Source organism: Helianthus annuus, chromosome 3 (genome assembly GCF_002127325.2).
Source record: "Helianthus annuus cultivar XRQ/B chromosome 3, HanXRQr2.0-SUNRISE, whole genome shotgun sequence".
Lineage (NCBI taxonomy): Eukaryota > Viridiplantae > Streptophyta > Magnoliopsida > Asterales > Asteraceae > Helianthus > Helianthus annuus.
In genome coordinates this window covers 136,396,871-136,406,733 of record NC_035435.2, presented here as the reverse complement: position 1 = coordinate 136,406,733, position 9,863 = coordinate 136,396,871, and positions in this window count along the sequence as shown.

Genomic DNA, 9,863 nt, shown 5'->3' with positions numbered 1-9,863 from the left:
TCTTTTATCTATTGTCATCGATTGTGTTTTTTTGTCTACTTTCCATTATGTTTTAGTTTGATACTCATTGTGTTTTATGTTATGTCCATTGTGTAATACGCAATTAGGTTTTCTCATTGTGCTTTACATTATGTCCATTGTGTAATACGCAACTGGGTTTTCGAATTTTTTTCTAAATATAACAACATGGTACTCATATTAAAGATAAAAAGATGCTCAATTTTTGGTATAAATTTTTTAAACAAATCACGTATAAAAAAGTTATGGACGTTTAAAAAATAGGGGAAATAGTATGTGACTTGCATGTGCATAATCTTTTTATTCTATTTGACAAAATTACCCTTCCCACTTGATTTCTTTTGGGACACTTGTCACTCCACAGTGGCTTCTTACACTTCTTATTTTTAAACTCGGGTAGAATAACTCAGCCCATAAAGAGAGTATTGTGAGCATGGAGAGTTGAGATCTTGTCTAAAGAGTGCTAACTGTATGAACATATTTTAGCCATTGATACTTTAAATCAAATGTTGGTGTTGATTACAAATAAAACTCTTATAAATAATAATTAGTACTAACAAGTTAGGGGTAATTTCATAAAATTACTAACTTATATTAAATAGTAAGATCTATTATATATAGGTAGTTTAGTCATTTAGCCATTTCCCATTAAATACTAATTTCATTAAGATTTTTTAAACTAAAATAACTTTTATATATTTTACTATTTTTTCAAAGAAAATTATACCATAAGATCAAATATTTTTTTTATCTTTAATATGAATACCAAATTGCTATACCTTTTTTTATTTGTAAAAGTGACTTTGAAAAAAGTTACAAAAAAGTGTTTTATAATTGTGCTAGTTATGTAGTTGTTGTGCTAGTATGAAAAATGTATTGTGTTGATTTTAAATCTATACGTATGTTCTTATTTTGTTGTATAATTCTTATGAGAATCAATATCAAAACAACTCACCCACATTAATCCCTTTTGTGAGATAAAGTTTAATTCCATATAAAACCCCGTTGTGCGATTAGCCTCGAATACGAACAACAGATTGAATACAAACAAGCTGAACAAGCCATTGTGCGTTAAGCCTCGAAGCAAACGTCCAACGATAATCAACAATCAGTGTGGGACAAATGAGTTGGTTGTTCATGTGCTGACATAGTACACGGGTGTGTGCTAGTTATGTGTTAATTACAATAGAATACAAACAAACACGAAAAGTAGATATAATCAGCACATTTATGTTAAATTTGAAAACCAAAAATAGATATAATCAGCACATTTAATGTGCTGGTAATGGAGAACGATTGAGGATGTTGTGCTAATGTCGTTTATGTTGATAATGGGGAATGATTGAGGATGATGTGTTGATAATAGAGAACGATTGAGGATGTTATGCTAATTATGTAGTGTAGTGCTGCTTGTATTTTTTTGGTGGTGGTTCCTGCAGGGTGGTTTGATCATGGAGAGTTACCAGATCATGGATATGTTAAAAAATTCAAACTTTAATTTGAATTAAACTTGCATGGATTTAGGGATATTTTAATAATTATTATTAATTTGTTATAAATAAATATGGCCAAAAGGTCTCCCAAAACTATTTTTTTATTGACCGACACTTGTCAATTATGTGTTGGTTCTTACAAACATAAGACTATGGGGTGTGGGGGGGGGGGGGCTTGGGTTTCTCCACGCTCGAACCCTGGATGTTAGCAACTATAACCATTGAGCCTCGCGTGGAAGATTTGCACCTCACTACGGATGCTCTGATCATATCCGCTGCAGTGGGAGATTATCGCATGAGAAGGATCCTGATAGACACCGGGAGCTCAGAAGACATTATCTATGAACATTGTTTCAATAGAATGCAACCAGAAGACAAAAGGTTGCTCGAATCAGTACACGCCCCCATTAAAGGTTTCACAGGGGAGAAGGTGGACCCTATTGGTCAGATTACCTTTCCAGTCACATTCGGACAAGAACCCCGAGAAAGGACCATACTCCTAACTTTCCTTGTGGTACGCGCTGAGTCATACCACAATGTGATCATTGGAAGATTCACCCTAGGAAAATTGGACGCTATAGTCTCCACGGCACGCGGTTTCATGAAGTTTCCTACCCCGCGGGGTGTTACAACGGTATTTCTTGACAAACTAGGGGAAGTATTGAACACTAAAAGATGTCGCCAAGGACCTACCGGGGCCATCGGTCCGGAAAGATGGGTATTAAGCACACGCCATCCGGATCAGACAGTTACGATAGGAGACAGCCTCTCTCCCGAGGTTAATAACGATTTGAAACAACTACTAAGAAGGAATGTAGACATCTTCGCTTTCGAACATTCCGACAAGACGGGAATACCTCGTGATAAGGCGGAACACAAACTAGCAACACTTCCCGGCATTAAGCCGGTTGCATAGGGTAAGCGCAGTATGGCTCCGGATCGAAAGGCAGCGGTTGTCAGAGAGGTACGAAAGTTGGTGGAAGCCGGAATCCTCAGGGAAACACAGTATCATACATGGGTATCAAACCCTGTGATGGTGAAGAAACCCGACGGTACATGGCGAATGTGCATTGATTTCAAAGACCTGAATAAAGCATGCCCCAAAGACGCGTACCCACTGCCCGAGATGGACTTCAAGGTTGACTCCCTGGTCCCTTATAGGTATAAGTGCTTTTTAGACGCCTATAAAGGGTATCACCAGATCAAGATGTCCAAAGAAGACGAAGAAAAAACAGCGTTTCACACTGACGTAGGCATCTTTTGTTACACCAAGATGCCTTTCGGCTTACGAAACGTCGGGGCTACTTACCAGCGACTCATGGATAAGGCCTTCGAAACAGAAATCGGCAGAAATTTAGAAGTATATGTTGATGATTTGGTGATCAAGAGTAGGGAAGAAAAACAAATGCTTGAAGACATTGAAGAAACTTTCCAAAGACTCACAGAATACAATATCAAACTCAACCCCAAGAAATGTTTGTTCGGGGTAGAGGAAGGAAAGTTCTTGGGCGTGATAGTCACCCGGGACGGCTTTAAAGCTAATCCGGAAAAGGTAGCCGCCATAACGCGGATGCCCTCTCCCAGGACTTTGAAAGAAGCGCAAGCGTTAAACGGGTGTTTAGTGGCTATAAACAGATTCTTAGCAAGGCATGCCGAAAGATATTTGCCATTCATAAAGACACTAAAAGATTGCCTCAACAAGAAGAACTTCAAATGGACCAGCGAAGCGGAAGAAGCCCTACAAGACATGAAACGCTTCATCGAAAAATTACCCATGTTGACAGCGCCATTCCCTAACGAAGTGCTTAAAATGTATTTGGCGGCGGCCCATAATGTGGTAAGCGCGGTACTCATGGTGGAAAGAGATGGGAAGCAAACACCCATATATTACATCAGCCGAGTATTGGCGGGACCAGAAACGCGGTATCCAACCCTGGAAAAGTTGGTGCTAGAATTAGTGCATGCTACCCGGCGATTGCGAAGGTATTTTCAAGCGCACTGCGTGCAGGTCTTGACGGATTACCCGCTGCTGCAAATTTTGCACAAACCAGAAATCTCCGGGAGATTGGCCAAATGGGCGATTGAATTAGGAGCTTTAGATATCAAATATCGAAAACGAACAGCAGTCAAAGGGCAGGTAATTGCCGACTTCTTGGCCGAAATTCCCGACGGAGAAGCTATAGTAGACCCCGCTATACGGGACATCCCAGAGTCCAGTACTGCCCGGCAAACCTGGAAACTCTACACCGACGGATCATCTAGTGGAAAAGGGTCCGGGGCAGGTCTAATGTTGATAAGCCCAGATGAGATAAGACTGATGTACGCCTTACGTTTCGATTTTGAATGCCCCAACAATGAAGCAGAATATGAAGCGCTACTTGCAGGGTTGAGAATGGCCCAATCTATGGGAGCTACACGAGTGGATGCATACGTTGACTCTTTATTGGTTAACAATCAAGTGAATGAGACATATGAAGCCAAAGACGAATCCATGGCAAGATACCTGGCAAAAACAAAGGAGCTCATGGCTTCCTTCGATAACGTCACACTCAACCACGTTCACAGAGGAAAAAACCAAATAGCTGATGCTTTGAGCAAGCTCGCCATTTCGGGTATGGAAAAAGAAGGAAAGGTTGAAACATTGCAGATGCCCTCAATTGAACCCCGGAACGTCTCCGCCGTTACAGCGGAAGAACCCTGCTGGTACACTCCAATGCTAAAATTCCTTACTAAGGGGGAATTACCCCCTGCTAGGGGCGAAGCTCAAAAGGTACAAACAAAGGCACTGCAATACGAAGTGAACAACGGCGTATTGTATCGGAAGTCATACTTGGGACCACTCCTGCGGTGTGTCTCCCCAATAGAAGCAAAATACTTGATCCAAGAAATTCATGCAGGCATATGCAGTATCCATGCGGGGCCCCGGGCAGTTGTGACTAAAATCCACAATGCCGGGTACTATTGGACCGGGATGCACGAAGATGCGGTACAAGAACTCAGAAAGTGCCTCAGCTGTCAGAAATTCGCCCCTCAAACACTCAGGCCTAAAAATAACTTAATCCCGGTTACAGCGGCCTGACCTTTTCAAAAATGGGCAGTGGATATTGTTGGACCATTCCCGCTAGCTCCCGGAAGGCTAAAATACTTAATCGTGGCGATTGATTACTTTACCAAGTGGGTGGAGGCCAAGCCTTTGGCTAAAATCACGGCGGAGAATGCCAAAAAGTTCCTTTGGGAACACATAGTATGTCGGTTTGGACTGCCGCTATACCTGGTAAGTGACAATGGAACACAGTTCACCGACAAGGTTTTTCAAGAATGGTGCGCCGACCTCTAGATCCAACAAATCTTCACATCAGTGGCGCATCCTCGGGGAAATGGCCAGGTAGAGCGAGCGAATAGAAGTTTGTTGGATGGCATAAAAAGAAGGTTAGGTTATGAGGGAAGCTCCTGGGTGGAAGAATTGCCAAATGTCCTCTGGGCACACCGAACAATGCCTAAGACAAGCAATAATGAAACCCCCTTCAGCCTAACCTACGGCGCGAAAGCAATGATACCCGCGGATGCGGGATTGCCGTCACTACGCCGCCTCACCACAGGCGATGATAATGATAGGCTCCTAAGGGAAGGCCTAGACCTACTTGAAGAAAGGCGCGAAGCTGCCGCCATCAACGAAGCAAAACACAAGAAGACATTAGAAAAGTACTACAAAAAACGCATGGCACAACATACTTTCAAAGAAGGCGACTACGTCATGCGCGATAATGAAGCCAGTACGGCGGAACCCTCAGGCAAACTGGGACCCAACTGGGAGAGCCCCTACATCATTCAAGAAGATCTGGGCAAAGGGGCCTACCGCTTGTCCAGGCTAGATGGTACCGCCGTGCCGCGTAGCTGGAACATGGCCCAATTGAAAAAATGTTACATGTAATGTCTTGCTCCTAACAGCAAGAATAGACTTTTTTTTTCTGACAAACAAGTGTAATCCATCCACAGCAATGTCGCTTCTTTTCGTTTAAGCTTTGAGCTTAATAAAAAGTTATTTCCCTTTGTTTTTCCTCATTACTTAAACATACAATAAAATTTACCATCGCATCTTAACTGCACATAACGGTAAACAATAAAAGTACCCTTAAACACGGAATATTTTCACACATAAGTCATGGGGTCGATACATACAGCGCTAAGAGCGGGTATCTTGGTAATAGATACAATAACCGCTGCAAAAAGATAGGTATTTTGGTAATAAATACATACGAACTATCTTACACAAACCAAGTACTTGTCCCTATTGTTAAAGACCAACATAGGGGAACCAAAAAAGAACATGTTCTAATACCTACTCCTGGGAACGGGTTGCCATCACCTCTGCAGGGGTATGCAACACCTTACCAGTACAGCCCAACAAACAAGGGTCAACAGCAAAGTCATCAGTGTGTCCTCCAACCACTGGTGGAGCTCCCATCCCTGGATCACCAACGGGATTCTTAACAGAACAGCCATTACGGCGACGTTCATACACCAAATGGCAACGTTGAACATGATCAGCTGGGACTACCTTCATCAAATTATCAGCTGATAGTGATGCCACATCCGTGTCAGCTGGCAAAAGATCCTCATAAATAACACTTTTGCATGACCGGCTCACCCGGGGCAGGACAGCATTGGAAGGCGATCCTCTTTTCCGGATCATCGACTTCGTTACCTGAATTTGCAGTTGAACCAGGCCATCGGCGGCATCTAACCGCCAGAAAATGTCAGAAAGTCTCTGTCTATAACTTTTTCGACTCATCCTTTCAAATTACCAAATTAAGAAAAAAAGAAGCCCAATTTATAGAAGGGCAAATAGTTTTGACAGAGATGACGATAGTAACATTAATGGAAAATAATCATTACATGTCAAGTCACCACATTTCAGAAGAACGGCGGCGTTATCCATCATGACATTAGCATTAAATGTCTGACAAACCATTCAGATATTTTCACAAAAACCAAGTCAAACAGTGTCATTACAAATATTGGGAGAAAGTAACATACATAAACAAAACAAATTACTTATTCCTCCGCTGACTCTTCCGCGGGGTCCAACATCAAACGCAAGGACTCGACGCCATCCTCATTCACCTTGTCCATCAGGTCTGCATATGCAGGCAATGGCTTGTTATACGCTGCCTCCAGTGCATCAGCCATGTCACCTTGAAATTTACCCCTTGCCGTATGGAAATCAGAAGCAATTTTTCCGACTGCTGACAGTCAAAGTATCCTTTGTAAACACCATCATGGTGACCAGACTGATACGCGGCAGCAGAGAGGCGATCTATTAGCGTTGTAAAAGGCGCCGATTGGTGAAGGTATTCGAACGCCCCTACTAATCCGTTTGTTATCAACCAGTTCCTATCACCCCTCCAAGGCACTTTCCACCTCCTTCAGGCGCGCGGCGGAGGATTGGGCAAGTGCATTTCTTTCAGAAAGAAGGGAATCACAACGATGCTGAAGTTCCCTAAGCTGCCCCTCCCGTTCCTCCAATTCCATCTGTTTCGCCCGGGCTTTAGCATTTGAAGCTTCCACCTCAACGGTCAAAGCTTGATAGCGCTCCTGCACCTGATACACAAAATCAGTGTCAATTCGGAATTTTCCACTTGCGCAGACATTTCAGATCTCACCTTCTGGGCCTCAGTAATAGCTTTACGTTCCAACTCCTCCTGCACGCTTTTAGCGTGAGCAAGGACCCGGTCCTTCTCTGCTATATCGCGAGCCCATATGAGCCGCTCCTCAGCAAGGTGGGCAGTCACCTTCTTCAAGTCGTCCTCAGCTTTGTTTTTCTCTGACAAAAACCGGCTCTCCCTTAACCCATCGGCTTGGAGCTGACTCTCCAAGCGGTACTTCTCATCTTTGAGCTCTTCAATAAGGGCCCGCGTGTGGTGGAGCTCATTGTTATCATGCATCAATCTGCGCCGGATCTCTGTAAGCCTCCAGGGCTAACTAACAGAATCCACAATCGCGGAGTTCATCAAATTCTCATTGTTCAGACCTTCAACATACGCCGCTTCGGCCGGGGGGTAAGCCCGCTCAACCCAGTGCTGAACCACTTGGGGAAAGATCAACCTAGAAGACTCCGCAATTTTCCACTGGGGCTGGTAGCGTTTATCCCGAGTGTTGGGATCCCAGTTAATGGTAGGCAAGTAAAGGTCATCACCCTGGCGGGCCCCATCATCAGCAATGCCACTGCTGGACCCCCCTGTATCGCCAGTAGCATGATCTCCAGCACTAGTTGCCTCGTGAGCAAGGGATACGACATGCATTTCTTTCTCGGTAGCGGAAAATATACTCAATGGAGAATCAAACAAAGAGGAAGGAGCGACACTGGAGGTCACAACAGCGGTAAGTGTAGGCGGTGGCATGGCACAACTAACGGCAGCGGTAACACTAGCCTGAGGTATAAGCTCTGGAGGGTTGCTGCTGCCAGCAATGGGAAGCACTACCCCCGCAGATGACAAGGGGGTAGGTGTCACATTTTCAGCTTGAGCCCCGCCAGTAGTACCTATATCAAAGACAAGCTTCAAGTAACACGAAGCTCATAATTCATTATAACATTCGGAGATAAAAAGTGCATACCAAGCGGCAGGGCATAGGCGGCTTGCACAGCCTCGAACGCGGTCAGAGTAGGAGCAACAAACGTTTTTCATTTCTTCGACACATGGGTAGGGCTTGTCATTTCAGCAGTAGTAGAGGTATCACCCTTGGTGAACGCTGCCCCACCAGCGGAAGACGTGGCCGAACCAGCTGCCATGTATTTCCTCCCGGTAACCTTTATCCGGGTTGGTCTCTTCTCTAGGGCGGCAACGCTACCACCCCCGCTGAGGGAAAGGGGGGATACGTAGGCAGTGGGATCCGGCGGCAAAGCGGGTAACAAAAACTGCTCAAGGTGAACCCTCAACACATCTGGCTCTTGTTCGTCGAGCATGCGGTCCGCGGCCCTCAACTCAAGATGTCGCGGAGGGTCAACAAAGTCAAACAAGCTCCATTCCCCTTAAATGTGCATACATATTATTTTCAAAATGGTAGCATACCAGACTAGGAAGAAATATGCATACCTTCATCATCCCTTCGAAATGAAGGGTACTGCTTGATGTCACGCCACAGCAAACTCATTCCCTCCATTACCAGGGCCCCTTCTGGGATTACTGTGCACTCGAAAGGGCGGCCACACAACCTTGTATACAGGGCGTTTGACATATAAGCATCTTCAGAAGGACCATCGTCCTTAACCTTGTCTTTTGGTCCCATTTCTCTCCAGTGCATCTCGCCAGGAATCACACAGGCATCAATATAGAAAAATTTCTTTTTCCAATCTTTGTTCTTGGAACTGGCAGGAATATCCCTCAGACAAGACACATCGGTATCTCTCCGGTCGAAGGTGAAAAAAGGGGATTTCCAAACAAGAATAAAGAAAGCCCTAAACACAATAAGTTCCGGAATGTGCCCTAGGGCCGCATAAGCAAATTCGAACTGTCGAAGTTTCACTAATCCTAGTGGATGCAGTTGGGAAATGTGAATACGGTAATGGTCAAGAACCAATTTGCAAAACTTGGTAACAGGCAGTCGGAAATTGCAGAATTTGAAGAAATCACTAAATAACGTGATTTTGCCCTCTTTCAACGGAAATGCTGTGTCCGTTCTTGATGGTAACACGGGATTCCACTCAGCCCTGATACCGTAATCTTGCACAAGGTTGTTGTAAGACACAACTCCCCATTTACAGAACAGGGCATCAGCGCTGGCTGAGGCAGAGGAAGAAGATTCACCGGTCTTAGAGGCCATTTGTTCGAAATAGGGAAGTGAAAGAAAGAGTTGTGAGGAAATGGAAATGGAATTCGAATCTCACAAACAAGGGTACTATTTATACAAGAAGGTAACTTTTCAAATTCGAAAAGACGAACGGACGGAAATACGCGTCAGAGCAGGGTAAATACAGTGGTCATCCCAATGATGAATTAACTGTCACATCCTATCCCATCGCCGCCATTTTCTCATAACACATAACGACAATTTACTCGATAAAATCTGCCCTAAACAGGGTATGCTAACTTTTCCTTCTTTTAGTCCGATCTCATGAATTTCATTTCATAACTTCGGACTGGGGGACATGACGAGGTATGACCCGAATCGGCTAACCCGACCCGGTCATTACCTATTATTTTATTATAAATAAATAATCACAAACATTTATTCTAGATTATTCCATCTTGCATGGATAGGTCACGCAACCAAATCTCCAGCTTTTTGGGAAGATTATGCAAATCCCTAACTTATCGGAATGCATTTTATACTATACTATTAAATAATCTGAAG